Genomic DNA, 16,415 nt, shown 5'->3' on the forward strand with positions numbered 1-16,415 from the left:
CTGTGCAGGCTGCAACAGAACTTGGAAGGCCTAGGAAGGCGCCAGTGCTTTCCACACAGGTCAAAGGGCAGGTGGAGCTGGGCTCACGCGTGGACTTAAGACCCATTTGAGGCACCCGGCTTTCAGGTGGGTCTTGTCCTGTTGCCCCCAGGCTAGTCTCTCAGAAGCAGTCCGTGCATAGGAGCTTTGGTTTCCAAACTGCTTCACTTTCATTAAAGGCAGATACTCTTCCAGCTCTGGCTAATGGAGAGAAGATGAGTGAGGACTGGTGCACCCTGTGATCATCTCTCAGTACCGGGTCCAGTTCCCCCCTCCACACCTCTCCCCACCCCCCAGTAGCGGAAACCTGTCAGGACTGTGGCACTGAACTTTGGGGGTGCCATCTAAGAAGCACTGTGGGTTGCCAGGGTTCTTTCAGCATCGGAGGTCTCCACACCTCTCTCTCTGAGATTCTGCCTCCTGCCCCCCCATGCTGCCTGCTTCAGCGCCTCCCCATCCTCACTACCAGGCCTCCGCTGCATCCCCAGCCACGCCTGCCCTCCCTGCAGACCTCCAGACCCGGGCCTTTCTTTCCACCTCAGCACCTGTGTGCCTGTGCCCCACCCATGACCATGGAAAGAATCAGATGAAGTTATTTATGCCAAGGTGTCAGTAGCTGGGTACTATTCTGTGATCGTTCTGTGACTGGATAATTCTCTCAAGGGTATGTTCATTTTCAATGGGAACCATGATTCATCCAGGTGAATACATTTCTAACAGCACAATTTCTGTTCCGTGTCCACTGGTATGGACATTTTGGGGGCCCATGGAGTCTTCCCTCAGCCCCTCAGGTCATACTCTGGGAGAATTCCTCATCTAGCTCCCCAGATGTTCCTTTTAAAGTTATACCATCCAGTCATTTTGTCTTAGGAGACATTTATCTTCACGCCTTTGCCAAAATTCATTGAAATCGGTGAAAATAAAAAAGAGGGGGTTTTTAGCTGCCACTTTATTTCAGGTTGTTAAACCAGCCTCCATTTGAACTGAAGAGACCTCTGACATCCTTACGTATAGAATTCTCAAACTTCGGGAAGCATCTGTTAACCGAAATGATGAAGTCACACCAGCTGGATGAGTTGGTACAGAGAGATACCTTAGTTGACAATCAAAAGGAAAGGAGTTCTGAGATTCTCCATGAAGGCCAACCAGTTTCCAAGTGGAAAACCTGGTTTCTGCCCTCGAAGTTTTGTTACCAGTTTGTCATTTAGAAGTAAGGAGTGATGGGGACATCGTTCTTGGGAAGATGCCAGTTCATTACGCAAGCATCATATATTGTCACAAAGCAATGGATACTGCGTAAGCATTTCTAGTAATCAATACTGGACTTCGATTTCCAGCTGTGTGACTCCATGCTATCCTTTTCTTAGATGTAGATGCCTCGTGATAAGTACTGAATCTCTAAGTCTACTTAGCACCTAGCAAAGTGTGTTGTGTAAAGCAGGCAGTTAATAAGTGCATATTTAATGAGCCAGTATAGTTTTGGTTTTGCTTGATTTTGCTTTGTTTTCCTTAGGATGTAGGGGTTAAGCCGAGGGAAGCTGTCTCTTAGAAGCTCTTAGATGTGAATACTGATATCAAAGTAACTATGCTTGCATAAACAAACAAGCACATTCAACGGCTTTGGTAAACAGGTAGATAGGTATATGTAGATATAGCTCCGGAGCCCACCTGTATGCAAGGTGCTGAGCAGTGGGCAGGGAGGAAGTGCGAGGCACTGTTACTTCAGTCTCCCTTGCCTGCTTGGATCCTAGGCTTACACCGCTAGAGTGACCTGCTAAGGAGGCCAGGAAAGCAGTGGCCCTGCTGAGGATACTAGTATTTCCCAAGGCCACTCGCTGGAATGTAACACCTGGGCCTGGAATCTAAAGTGAGGCCCCGAGAAAGATCATCGTCATTTTCTACGTGGGGGGAATTCCCTTAACTGGAAGTGGATGGTTTCAGATACCCATGACCATGGAAAGAATCAGATGAAGTTATTTATGCCGAGGTGTCAGTAGCTGGGTACTATTCTGTGATCATTCTGTGACTGGGATAATTTTCTCAAGCGTATGTTCATTTTCATTGGGAACCATGATTCATCCAAGTGAATACATTTCTGACAGCACAATCTCTTTCTGTGTCAGCTGGTATGGACATTTTGGAGGCCCATGGAGTCTTCCCTTAGGCCATGCTCTGGGGGAATTCCTCATTCAGCTCCCCAGATGTTCCTTTTAAAGTTATAGCATTCAGTCACTTTGTCTTAGGAGACATTTATCTTCAGACCTTTGCCAAAATTCATTAAAGTAAGTGAAAATAAAACCCCACTTCCAAACCCCACTTCCTCTTTCGAATTGAGTAGGCTCATAGCCATTCTCGAGGCTTTGAAACAGTGAGGGAGAAATAGGGAGAAACATCTATCGGCTGACTCCTGCACACCCCCTACTGGGGATCGAACCTGCAACCCAGGCATGTGTCCTGACCAGGAATCGAACCAGCGACCTCTTAGTGCATGCATGGGTCAACACTCAACTACTGAGCCACACCAGCCTGGCTATAATAATAGTTTTGACTTATGGACCAACCAACATACAGCATACCCATAACATATTCCCTAACATCTAGAAATTTACCATCTAAGGCCCAAAATAAATACTAATAATTCTGGTTTAACAGTGCTTCCTGCAAGAATCCTAAAAGTCTAGATTCTTGGAAGCCAGAATACAGCCATCAGCCACTTGGTTCTGTCTCCTCTCCTAGCATCCACCCTGGAGCACTGCTTCAGTGATTTTCATTCCATGAGAAGCAGCCCTGTGAAATGTTTCACCAGAATCGTGGCGGTGATGTGGATGCACTGTTCCCTTTTATAATGATCCGTGGGAGAAATGCCCAATGCTATCGTCAAAGCCCTGCTTCTCCTCAGAACCTGGTATGATGTTGTCTTAGGGCCACTGTAAATCTTGTACCTGTCCTTTCTGGTCTGCTTCAGCCTCCAGGAAGACAAGAGCTGAAAATCCAACTTTTATTTATTTACTATGCAGGGCCCAATGGCATTATTTCTACATGAAGTTTTCCCTGGAATTATCTTAGTCCTTGGATCTTGGTTTTCTTTTGCTCCGATATATTTTTTTAATGTGTTTTGTTGTGTACGTTTCTGAATATGTTTTATTGTCTATTGAATCTGCAATGGGCATGAATGAATAAATGAGAAAGAAAGAACTGTGATCCAGCTTGGAGAGCCCGTTAGAGGACCTGGACTGTGCAGACCAAGTAGGCTTAGCTGGCTAAGTTTCATGAATGAAATGGATCTTAAGTGGAGATTAGGAGGAAAGGAAGTGGGTGGCTGGAGACGGGTGTTTTCTGTGAGAGATTGGCGGGGGCAGAGATGCAGCTGTGGAGTGAGTGAGTGATGCCCTGAGGGCAGTAAGGAGTCGGCCTGACTCTTGTACGATCTGATTGCCTTCTTGTGTTTTTATTGGATTGAAGAGGCCGCGGAGCAGAGGAGCTATGGAGAAGGGGACTGCAGTTTCCTGGCATGGAAGGATTCTCACTTCAGTTTCTATAATAGACGAGAAGGTAGAGAGTTAAAGACTGGGAGGCCAATCAGGAGAAGACGCTGATGGAGTATATATATGGGCATGGAAAGGCATAGCTAAAGTATGGAAGAAACAGTTGAGAGTGTGAAGACTCAGTGAATTACAGCCAGTTTTTGTAGCTGGTTCGAGTTGAATTTAATTCACTGTGTATTTACTTCACCAGGTCTGCTTTATTCATTGCTGTATACAGAGCCTGCCACAGTGGGTAGCACATAGTACAGTGATGGTGAACCTTTTGAGCTCGGCGTGTCAGCATTTTGAGAAACCCTAACTTAACTCTGGTGCCGTGTCACATATAGAAATTTTTTGATATTTGCAACCATAGTAAAACAAAGACATATTTTTGATATTTATTTTATATATTTAAATGCCATTTAACAAAGAAAAATCAACCAAAAAAATGAGCTTGCGTGTCACCTCTGACACGCATGTCATAGGTTCGCCATCACTGACATAGTAGGTGCTTCATAGATGTTGTGTTAAATGAATCCAATGGGCCCCTACCTCCAAGGAAAAAGAAGGCGGACAGCTCAGTAAATAAAGAGATAAATCCAGATAGGTTACTTCCAGAGGGTCTTCTAGACAAAGACACGCAGCATTCCCAGCAGAAAGGCTGGAGCAGTGGTCATCGGGGAAGCCCACGGAGACAGCTGCAGAGGCAGACACACAGCCCCTGCTCTGCCTTTTACCCTCCTGGGCAGCACACAGTGGTCTTGCAGGGTCAGGGCCCTTGGACTGTGGCATTTTTAAGTCACCTGACTACGGAAGCATCAGCTCCTCCCCGGTGTGATCAGGAGCCAGGATACAATAGAAATATGTGTGGGAACCTTGGCTCCAGCCTGATGCTGCCAGCTTAGTGTTTGTGGTTGCAGGTAGCTCCCGCCTCCCTCCTGGCAGGATCGAGCGCCTGAGCTCCAAGCCTTCTGGTTGAACGGAGTTGGTTCCATTAAGTATTGGGTTAGGGCTCTTACACACAGCTTGCAGGCAGCCATTTCCTGTCTGTAGAGGCCAGCTGGCAGGGAGGTCAGTCTTGAGCCAATTAGTCCTTCATTCTTCTCTCACCCGCCTAATTGAAAGGGGGCTTCTAAGCATGGTAATGGGGCCACTCTGCTAGTAGCCTGTTCCACTTCAACCTGCAAGACCTGTGAGGCTGGTCAGTGCCATGGGGCACAGTGGAGGGCGGTTAGAAATGACCCCTGCAGGGTGCAGGTTATGTCACTCAAGGTAGATCAGTGAGGGCTGTTTGTGGTGTGCTGGTAAGTGTTCCCCAGCTGTTCTTGGGTGGTGTGGCTGGCGGGGAGGGGAAGCACTGATCTGTAGTATTTGCTGCTATCTGTGCTATACATACTCCCACATGGCTCATTTCCAGCTACGTCTCCCTCTCCCTCTCCCTTTCCCTCTCCCTCTTCCTCTCCCTCTTCCTCAAGCCAACAGACACAGCAGTCCACCCTTGCACAGCATTTCCACCCTGCAGCTACAACAGACACAGTTCTCCTCAAGATCATACACAAGGGTAGTAAAATAATTATGAAGAGATAGGTTTTAAGGATTTATCACATTTATTTGCAATATAATTTGTTTCACTTTAAGTTGATATTTCATTTTTAATAGTGACTGTGTTTAATAAACAGCTCAAAAATTCCTGAAAATTAGCCAATTAGCTCACTCCCCTGAGTTGGTGAGAGCTGCCTCCGGCATATCACTAGGTCAGAACAACCTGGAAGGAAGTGCTTTGTCCTGCTAAGAACGGTGCCAGCACTGGCATCCGTGGTTCCAGTGCTCGGGCTGGGGGAAGTCTAATGAAGGCCTGCAGTCCTTCCCACGTCTCTCCCAGTGGTCAGGAAGCTGTCATTGGGAGGAAGAATGAATGGCCTACAGAGCTCCAGGCTCTGGTGTCCCTGGTTGACAGTCAGTTTCATCTGCAGGTACTGAATAGTGGAAATCCATGAGGGTCTGGAAGGCCCTGAAAGCCGTAGAGTGATGTCATTAGGAGACATTGAGAAGATCACCAGCTGTCCCCCTGCCATGCCCAGTACTAAGTGGGAAACCCAGGGGTACATTCACTGAGGACCCACCAAGAAATTCAAAACAGCCTGGATGACATTTTTCTTGGAGGGATTCAAGTGTATGATAGGCAATGAAGGAGAAATCAGTATAGCTCTGCAATGCATCAAAGAAGAGTGGAGGAAGGAAGGAGTCCTTGAATTGGGTCTTTGATGGTGGTGATGTGCCCAGCCGGTGTGACTCAGTGGTTGAGCACATGCTAGTCAGGGCACATGACTGGGTTGCAGGCTTGATCCCCAGTATGAGGCATGCAGGAGGCAGACGATCAATAATTCTCTCCTCATCATTGATTTTATATATATATCTCCCTCTCCCTTCTTCTCTGAAATCAATTAAAAGAATTTAAAAAATAATGATGATGACTAGAGAAGACTGATCACTGAAGTGGGAGGGAAGAGATGAATGAATGGGGATTCCTGGCAGAGGAAGCAAGATAGACAACGGGAGGAGTATGAAGGAGCATTGGGTGTTTCACTGTTGTCCGGGTGACTCCTTGGGTACCTGGGTGGTTGGTTCCTATAGTCTGAATGTGTGTGCCCCCCAAAATGTGTATGTTGAAATCCCAGTCCCCAAGGCAATGGTATTAGGCAGTGGGCCTCGGGAGGTGATTAGGTCATGAGGGTGGAGCCTCATAATTGGGATTAGTGCTCTTATAAGAGGCCCTGTAGTGCTCCCTAGCCCACAGGGCCATTAGAGATCATAGTGGAAGAGGATGCCAAGGACGTTTTCATGCCATGTTAAGGAGATCCGAGTTTTTTTCCTTCCAGTAACAGAAAGACCTTAGAATATGCAAGGCACTGAAAGAATCAGGTTTATGTGTTGGAAAGAATTCCTAAAACACCCTTGGGCACCACTCCATTACCTGGGGATTATGGGTAAAATTTCCCAAGTCAGCACACAGGCCGCTGGTGACTGCTTGAGGCATTCTCTTGCCTATTTCAACACCAGGGCCTTGTGACCTAACTTGTTCTTAAAGGGAATGTTTGCTCCCTGTAAACAGTAGTCTTCATATTTAAAGTTATTCTACTCCTTCCCAAAAGGTAAATTAGAAAAGCCATATACCTTTAGTGAATAGAGTTAAGCTTTCAACATTTAAGTAACTGTCCACTGCCCATTAGTGCTTTTTTGTTTTGTTTTGTTTATTAAATATATTTTATTGACTTTTTTACAGAGAGGAAGAGAGAGGGATAGAGAGTTAGAAACATCAATGAGAGAGAAACATCGATCAGCTTCCTCCTGCACACCTCCTACTGGGGACGTGCCCGCAACTAGGGGACGTGCCCGCAACTATGGTACATGCCCTTGACCGGAATCGAACCTGGGACCCTTCAGTCTGCGGGCCAATGCTCTATCCACCAAGCCAAACCGGTTAGGGCTGCCCTTCAGTTTTAAAGGCAATTTGATGCACTAAGTTGAGCCCCCAGAGCTCTTGATTCTTGCATCTTGAATTTAGCAGACCCACCTTCTGCCTATAGTTCTAGAATTTTCTTTGTTATCTTTAAGGAACGTATTTCTGTATATCTGGATTGAGAATTTGGATGCTTTTTGAGATGAACCAGAAATCTTTCTTTTGATGATCCCTTTCTTCTTCCCATATCTATAACTCATTTGTTTACCACAAGTGGATAGGTAGTCAGAGGTCTTCAACTGGTTTGTGTAATTGCTGGGACAACTCTTTACCCATAATTACGTATTTCATTTTAATCTATTTGCGAGGACTATTGTCCCAGGCATTTGAAAAGAATATCACTTCACTGCAAAAAGGATTTTAGGGACCTTGACCTAGTAATAGATATTTTTTCTAAGTGGTTCTAAAGCAATTGTCCCAAATAAGAAATCACAGTCCCAAATATATCACAGGTCTGTTATTTTCCCAAATCTCATTAAAGCATTAATGCAAATGGAATTTTCCTACTACTCCCCTGTCTTCTCTCATCTGGACAGGATTAATGTCATTAATTGCTAAAATCTAATCTGATTTATTATAACTTTGTCTTATATTAAAAATACATAAAGTGATTGCCCTCAGATGTCAAATACTAAAGAATCTGCTACTATTTTAGTTGTGAGGGTTCTTATCTTTCCTATCTCTCATTCAGCTTTTTATTCGCCTCGAAATATTTAATGAAAACTTATTGTGAGTCAGGGGTTGTTTTTAATAGGCTTTATAGCTTAAAAATCTTCTGGTTTTGGTTTGAAAACTATAAAAAGAAAAAGGGAAGGTAACAAAAAGTCTAAAAATAGTCTGGCATTTGTTAACTGTTACCCAATTTCTTAAGCACACCAACTGGGTGGTCCATACAGTGTTCAGAGCTGAGAAAGACTCAGCCACATGAGGCTTTGCTACCCTTACTCTGAGAGAGCTTCCAGTTTAATAAGGAGAAAAGACTGACTATAAAATACAGGCAAAATAACAAGGTACCATAATCAGTGGCCAAATGTTGTGGTAGGGTGTGAATGACGGTGGAACCCAGAGAACTGAAAGGGACGGGGTAGATAAGAGTTGGTCAGAGAGACTGCACGGAAGAGGGGGAATCTAAAATATCACAGAAGGGTTGGATTCAGAGACAAAAGGAAGCAACTTATTTCAGTAGAACAACGATAATAGAGGCTCAGAGAATGCACAGGGGTGAGAGTAGCAGAGCTTTGATGTTGATAGGAACTTACTACTAACTTTCTCCTAAGAATTCCGAGTTTTAAAGACATCCAACACCTCCATCTACTTTCAGGATTCTCTGGCACAGTAAAAGAAGCAAGTGTTTTTATTGTTTTACAATTAAGGTTATTTGACTTTCTCAGTTACAATTGGGGCGATTCTAACTACAACTGGTAACCCAGAAGAGATGAAAGAGTTAGCCGTTCAGGGTCAGAAGATGGAAATCTCTGCATTGCTTGGCAGGTGAACATGAGCAAAATGGTTTACTCTCTGGGAGCCCTGGTTTTCTTACCTAGGAATGCAAATGAGAGCCTTATCTATCTTACTGATTATCGTAGCTATTGAATTATACTGATAACTATGAAGGTTCTTTGTAAACTATTAAACAGTACAGATTTTTGTTAGTATTCTTGCTATCCACTAAACTACAGCTTTAGGTCATGGATTTAGGGTTAAGTGTATTCAGCAACTTTTTTTATGCTCTAAGCAGCAATCATCAGACTGCCATGAAATTTATTTAGTAAGACTCAGCTAGTGTTTTTTAATTAAAATAGAATAAAACAGAAGAGGAGGACATTATTGTACTCTTCAGCATGGAAGATTGTGCCATTCATAGTAATTGTAGGCATTTAGTGACTCACAGAGACATAAGTGATCTACTTATAGGTCAGATGTAAAATATATTTGTGTTTGTGGGTTGTTGTCAAAGAAGATTGAAAGCCACTGGTTAATAACATAGCACTGTAAGTACAAAACATTCAGTCCTCATTTTTTGACCCCTCAAGTTAAACTAACCAAAAAGATATATTTCACTGATAAGCTATAACACTATGGAAAGAATGCAGATTATGAAGAAATGGGGCCTGGTACTACATAGTCTGCATTTTTTCCTTATGTCTGATGCTGACACTCAAATTCTATCTTCACTCCTATGAACCAGTATAGAAAGTAAAGTGTTTGTTTCCATTAAAATCTACATGGCTAGACCTCATCGTACCCTACTTTTTCTGGCAGCTTTTAAGTTGCTTATTTTAGAAAGTTCTCAATCAGTATTGTGGCATCAAAACACAAAACTCAATGTGTGTAGAACTCCCATTTTTTAGGCCTAGGACCAGTAGGAGAAAGGAGATGGCATGTGCAAAGAATTTAACTGGAGAGCATGTGGTGATGCCTCTCACTACCAAAGGATCCATAGAGGTAAAAACAACAACAACCACCAAGGATGGTGAAGGACCAGAGCTAGAAATACCTGAGAGCCTTCACTGCCCCCCTGCCACAAAGGCACGAGGCAGAAATAGTGCTCTAGATCTCGGGCGGGGTTCCAGATCCAGGTGGGACTCTGAGCAGTGGGAGAGAGGCCTGATGTAGTGCATCATAGAGAGAGGCAGAGAGGGGGCCTTTAAATTATTTTTGGTTCAAGTGACCAAACACCCCATTAACAGTAGCTGAAGGCATATGGACATTTACTGCTCACTTAAATGTACAAGTAAGTGGTCTCAGGTTTGGTGAGGCAGCTTAAGGATGTCATCGAGATCTCAGGCTGTCCGTGGAATTCTGCTCCATCCTTAGTGTGTTGGCCTTTTGGCTTTATGACTGTCATTACACACTGGCCAGACGGCACCTAAAAACCCAGCCCTCACATTCATGTTCAAGGCATGAAGATAAAGAGGGAGCGGTGTCCGCAAGCTCTTCTCTTACACCTGTCCATTTTGTTAAGGCACCTAAAGATTTTCCAGAAGTCCTCAGCCAACTTCCACTTAAGTCCCTTTAGTCAGAGCTCTGTCACCTGCCACCTCCAGTTGCAAAGGATTTTGGAAAGGAGAGCGTCAGACAAAAGGTGAATGGGATACCTTGACTGGGTTAGCCAAATCCTGATATAGCCATGGGTGGGGCACTTTGCTGGCTGTTGGGTAGCCACCCAGTGGTGTCCGCCCACAGGAACTTCTTAGAAAAGCCTGAGGGAAAGAACACAGTGTCCTGATTGACTCCATAGACTCAACAAGTTGTAGATCACAGACTCAAAGAAGGCAATGAATCAGCAAGGTAGAAGGGCACAGAATTGGCCGGATTCCTTTCCACTCTACTGTGAACGTGCTTTTGCTTTCTCAGGATTAACCTTTCTCAGATACCAATGGAAATCTCACCCTCCTTTTGTATCATTCAAAACCAGCCCTCGACATCTGTGCTCCCTGTCATTTGACTCGGTGCTCAAGAAGGGGACATAATGGTCTAGTGCAGGGGTGGGCAAACTTTTTGACTCGAGGGCCACAATGGGTTCTTAAACTGGACCGGAGGGCCGGAACAAAAGCATGGATGGAGTGTTTGTGTGAACTAATATAAATTCAAAGTAAACATCATTACATAAAAGGGTACGGTCTTTTTTTTTTAATTTTATTCATTTCAAACGGCAGGATCCGGCCCGCAGGCCGTAGTTTGCCCACGGCTGGTCTAGTGACTAAGCACATCCTTGGAAGAGAAGTGGCCTGAGTGGCTGTCACTGAGATGCAAATATGGCTTGAAATAGTAAGTCAGGAGGCTTGAGGGACCCTTGTCAGAGAAGGCTCCCAGGAAGCCCTTGAATGGCGGGAAGGGGAATTCTATGCGTGTGATAAGTTACTCTTCTTTTTTATTCATGTACCAAAGAAGGGAAAAGAAATTTCTAAAGGAAGAGACCAGCCAGAAATCACGAGAGGAAATGTGAGGGTAGCTTGTTTGAGGGGAAAATGAGAAGTAGGAGATGCTGAGCTCAGCCTTGCTCCTCAAGCCACGGGTCCTCTTTGGCAGGCACCCCATCGGCAGTGACTCTGACCTGGGTCTGAACCCCTCGAAGTCCTTGGGACTCTTGTTGTTTCCAAGCGTGCCAGCCTCTGTAGTCAGTGGTGCACTTCAGTCGTAGGAGAAGAAACAAGGGCGAGTGGCTCGCATGCTCACGGTACAGCACCGGGTCTCCAGCAGCTCGCGTGGGCTGGCCAGTGGGAAGCACTGATTTCTCTCAAGCTGCTGTGATTGTGGAGATGCAGGGTTCAGCTGCTATGGCAGCCTGGGTGTTCTGAAATGCAGACCTGGTAGGAGATTTACTGGGAGATTAGACGTGCAGGATGTATATTAGAGGAAATGCCTGTGAGGAGAAATGGGGAAGGAACCAAGGAGATCTGTCAGAGATAACCTAGGTCTGACCCCTGTGAAGAAGAAAGAAACCACAGGGAGGAAGGAAAAGAGGGAGAGAGAAGGGACGGGTCATGTTCATTTATCTATACCCCGTGTGTTCAAATGCAACCTCACCTTTCGGAGGAGTAACCTTCTGACTCATAGACCGGTCCTTAGCAATGCAGATACGGAGTTTTAACAGTTGTTGTGGTTTTAAAAATCGTTTTCTCTGCCTGTCTTCTCAGAAATAAGGAACACAAGCAAGAGAAGGAACATAATGTGCCTCTGTCATAACAGGCTGACATCGCAGTTCTTCATTTCAAAGTTTATTAGTTTATTTTGGAGAGCTCTTTTGATTTAATATGGACCTTTCACCAGGACAAGGACTGTTTTAACGATGTCATTTTCTTCTGCAGCAGGAAACTTTTACTATATAGGCAGATTTCTCAAGAAGGCAGAACTATGCTTTTCACATTGTAGTGCCTTGAAACTCCAGTACGGGAATATTTCTCATACTAAATGCAATGCCATCATATCTAGTCTTCCTACCTCCAAAGTTGCTCATGGTGGAAAACTTGAAAGATGCATGCCGGCCAGCCTCAGTCCACAGCTGGAGAGGCCATGCGCATTATTTTAAAAGAACAAAAGTGATTGGTACTTACTCCACTTCTGTACTGGTTTTTGTAGCCCAAATAGTTCCATTTGGGACCAGAAATAAATCAACATTAATAGCTTATCTGCCGGAGAAACAGTGGACTGACAGAAAATCATCCAATTTAGGTATTTAAGTATTTATTTTCCGAAAAGGAAATATGGAACACATACATACAGAGTTAGCTCTTCTGCCTCGACAATGAACAAATGTCTTGAAATCCCCTTAAAAGAACGCTCTGAAGGCATCAAGATGGCTCTTCCATTGTGTTAGTGATTTACAGAAACTCAAAAAAGGGGCATTTCACTCTGGGGAAATGACCTAAAGTTACAAGCATAATATTTCTCATAAATGTTCTGCCAGTAAGTCTGTTGGGAAAGCCATTTACTTTTGTTGTAGCATTAACAATTTTCACATTAAGTGAATTGCCACACGGAAGATTCATATTGGAAAACTTACAACTGCTCTTTGATTCTTTTACAAGACACAGCCCCCTTGATAAAGGTAAAACTCTTTTCTAGCGTTTTGATTTTGGGAAATGCAAACAACAACAACAAAAGTCCCTTGGCTAGAGGCCAAGAGTGTGGAGTGCAATGGCTTTAGCCTCGGGCAGGGCAGGTGGCGAGCCAGGCAGTGTTCGCTGATGGGAAGGGTGATGGGAAATGGGAGGACCAGACTGAGGACTGCATTTGCCCACTACCGGGTTCTGGTATCTGAACCAGGACATCTCTGAGGTGGTGACATTTTTGCTCAAATACTTTGCTGGTATTAACTTACTGGTGGTGGTGGTTTATTTTTTTTAGGTTTTTAAAAGTATTTTGAAACTTTTGGCTGTGCAAAGGAATGTCAGCTCAAGCCATTTGATTGAATGAAGATTTAGGAAGCTGTTTGTCCTTCCCTGGATTAAATTAGAACTACACTTGCTCTAAGATTGAGGTCTGCACCTTCCGGGGGTGGTTTCCCTTTGACTCCAGGGTTTGAGCCTCACAAACAGTGTCGTCTGTAAAGGTGGCCGGTCAGAAAGCCTCCATCTACCCAGCATCTATGTGGGATTGGGATCTAGAACTTCTTCAAACCAGCCTCATTTACTCAAAAATGCAGGGAATCACTTCCAAACTGCTCTTCCTAATGAGAAGTTATTGCCTTTTCTAGTTCTTTCAGGTAGAGCTGTTTCAACGTCAAAATAAGTGCATACTATTATCTGTGACTGTGACCCTGCAGTCCTTTCCCTCTGATGCCTACCTAGCCATCCTCCAGGGTCCACTTCAAGTCCTAATTTATCCATGTGGGTCTCCCAGGCCGGCTAGTCATGCTGTGTTAATGCTGACTCAGCACTCCTGTTGCTTCACTGTGTGTGTGGGTTCCTATCTGGCTTCTGCAGTAGAGCTGTAACTGACCTGAGCTTGGGGATTTATGTACCTTATACTTTTACTGCTCACCTCTTCTATTATAATCCTTCAATAGAATCCTTACCTCTTCTATTGTTTAATCTGTGTTTGATAACTGATTAAACTCATAATAGCCACTTGATAATTGTTTTTAAGAAATAAACAAACTGTGTGGCTCAGTGGTTGAGCATCGACCTATGAACCAGAAGATCACAGTTTGATTCCTGGTCAGAGCACATGCCCAGGTTGTGGGCTCTGTCCCCAGTGCGGGGCGTGCAGGAGGCAGCCGAGCGATGATTCTCTCTCATCATTGATGTTTCTATCTCTCCCTCTCCCTTCCTCTCTGAAATCAATAAAAATATATTTTTTAAAAAAGAAATGAACAAACCAAGTCGTTCTTGGTAACACTCTGTACCAGGCACCAATGTGGAAAGCTATGGAATTTGTAGAGCATCATTTCAAAAACAGGAAATATCACTTGTAAATTATTTCAGGTCTCTGATTTTAACATTATCTTGAAGACATAAAATTGCCTTAAAAACAGCTACTTGAAATTGGGGGGAGGGAGGATGGAAATGAGTGAATGCATGAGTGAATGATGTACCAAAAGGCCATAAAACATGGAAAAGACTTTTCAAACAGTTAATTGAATCTGTCTTTCTTCTCTAATAGTCTTCCCTGGAGATAGAAATGGGGGAAAACTGGAGATTTATAACTAACAAATATTCCTGATTCTTGGCTTATTAAAGTTAGGGACATTGGGGTTGGAAAATAAATTGGCATTGCAGAGTATAAATGGTTCAGCCAAGTGCAAATTTTATAGGCCAAATAGAATTTTCGCAAGTCTAATGACTTCTGAAAAGTACTTGTACCCTGGCTCAGAGGACTTCTGCTGTCTGTTGTACGCAGTCAGTAAGCTGTGCTTGGGAGCTGGACCAAATGCTGGCCTTTCATTCCTCAAATTACAACTCCGTGATCCCGGCTCAGAAGTCCCTCCATGCACAATTTAGAAATTAGCAGCGTAAACGTAGAACCAGAGTGTGACTGTGCCCTGTTCCCTCCAGAAGAAAAATGTGAACTCGTTTCCCACTGGGGACGTCTCTTGGTTACCACATCCCAGATGTTGTGACAGCTTTCATCCCAGGGTTGCAGAACAGAGAGAACCCCCATTTAAAAGCTTAGTTTTCATTACTCATTTGGAAGGTATTTTTCTGGGTCCATGAGAAATGCAAGGATCATTATGCCGGGTTTTTTAAAAGTGGGAAAGGAAAAGAGAGAGGAAAAGCCACCTGGAGAAGTGCTTCTCAAACTGAAAGGTGTGTGTAAACCCCCTGGCCGCAGGTGGCTCTTCTTCTGATGGCCTGGGGTGGGGCCTGAGCATCTGCATTTCGAAAGCCCCCAGAGATGCTAAAGCCGCTGGCCAACAGGCCACACTGCTTGGAGGAGCCAGCTCTATAAAGAACGTTCTTTAGCACGGAATACAAATTGCTACTCCATTCTAGGTCACAGTCCTAAGGAAATGATGACTAAGAAATGCTGTCTTTCAACACTTCTGAGTCATTTGGTAGGGATGGGAGGTGAACACGAGCCACTTAACATCTCAGAGTAGCTGGAGCATTGATTGTTGCGTTCACTTGTGTTTTCTTCCCAAAGGGAGCCAAGTAGCTTATCCCCTCGGCTCCAGGGGGTTGGCAGGTCTAGGTCGGGACTTCTCTCCCTCAGATTGTTTATAGATATTGGGGAGGGAGGTGAGCATCTTTGGAGTTAAGGACAGTTAAGGAGAAGAAAGAGAATGGATATTTTGTCCAGGGTAGATGTTTATCTCTGTGTAAGCACTCCAAAGACCCTCCCACAACCCAAGGAAAGGAAATAGCTCTGTTTCCTACAGAAACAGCTGAAATTGAATACCCCAGCAACTTGGGGTGGGAGGCTCGACCTCAGCCGAAAATCAATTTCAGAGAAGTGCAATTATGTGGCATTTTCTGCAGCCCGAATGATGCCTTTGCAGAAAATTCATACCTGCTGCACATGAAATCTGCACCTGGGGAGTTTGTAAGAATACGTTCTTAAGGCTTTTTAAACTGCACAGCAAAAGAAGGCTAACAAGAAAATAAGGATATTTTTGTGCACACACACTGAGGTGCAGCTGTAACTGAGAAATGAGTAAAGGAGGTATAAGTAACCCACCAAGTAAACACGAACCTTTCATTGTTAGTAACATGCATTGATACATAATGCTGTCATTTCTGACATTTACTTAGGTCAGCGATTTTCAACCTTTTTCATCTCATGGCACACATAAACTACTCAAATTCTGCAGCACATCAAAAAAATGTTATATTTTTTGCTGATTTTACAAAAAAATAGGTATAATTTTGGTTGATTTGCAATAATAACAATAATAATAATAATAGAGATTACCTACCCTTTTTGTTCCAAAGTGAGATGTGACCAATAAGATGCAATCCTATTCTATAACCTAGATATTTATGGTTCAAGACAGGGCATTCACACTAGATGGCTATTGTTACGTTGGCTGTTGTCATTTTTTTATTTGACAGTCTAAGGGAAAAGAGGTCAGTGCCCCTGACTCAACAGTCAGGTATTGCATAATGTAAAAATTCTTGCAGCACACTGGTTGAAATCGCCGACTTGGCTGAATGCATTGACTATTCCCCAGAAACTGTTACTGGGTTCTGTAGGTGAAGATTTAACTAAGATTTGGGTTATCTTCCAAATTCATTTCGTAGTTTTTTCATCATCATAATCTCATCTCTTTGCTCACTAACCATACTGGATTTCTTTTAAAAATCACCAGACAGCTATGTTGTGGGCACTTTTAACCAGCTTGGTCCTGTTGGGGCGGATAGCCAGCGAGCATCCGGCTGTGCCCTGGG

General features: G+C 44.0%; 1 protein-coding gene across 3 annotated transcripts in view; it reads left to right on the forward strand.

Moving 5' to 3' along the window:
- The window catches only part of GHR (growth hormone receptor), a 200,700-nt gene that overhangs the window by 113,161 nt on the left and 71,124 nt on the right, over nucleotides 1–16,415 (forward strand). The window lies entirely within an intron of this gene.

The sequence above is a fragment of the Myotis davidii genome, unplaced genomic scaffold (assembly GCF_000327345.1).
Source record: "Myotis davidii unplaced genomic scaffold, ASM32734v1 scaffold348, whole genome shotgun sequence".
Classification (NCBI taxonomy): Eukaryota; Metazoa; Chordata; class Mammalia; order Chiroptera; family Vespertilionidae; genus Myotis; species Myotis davidii.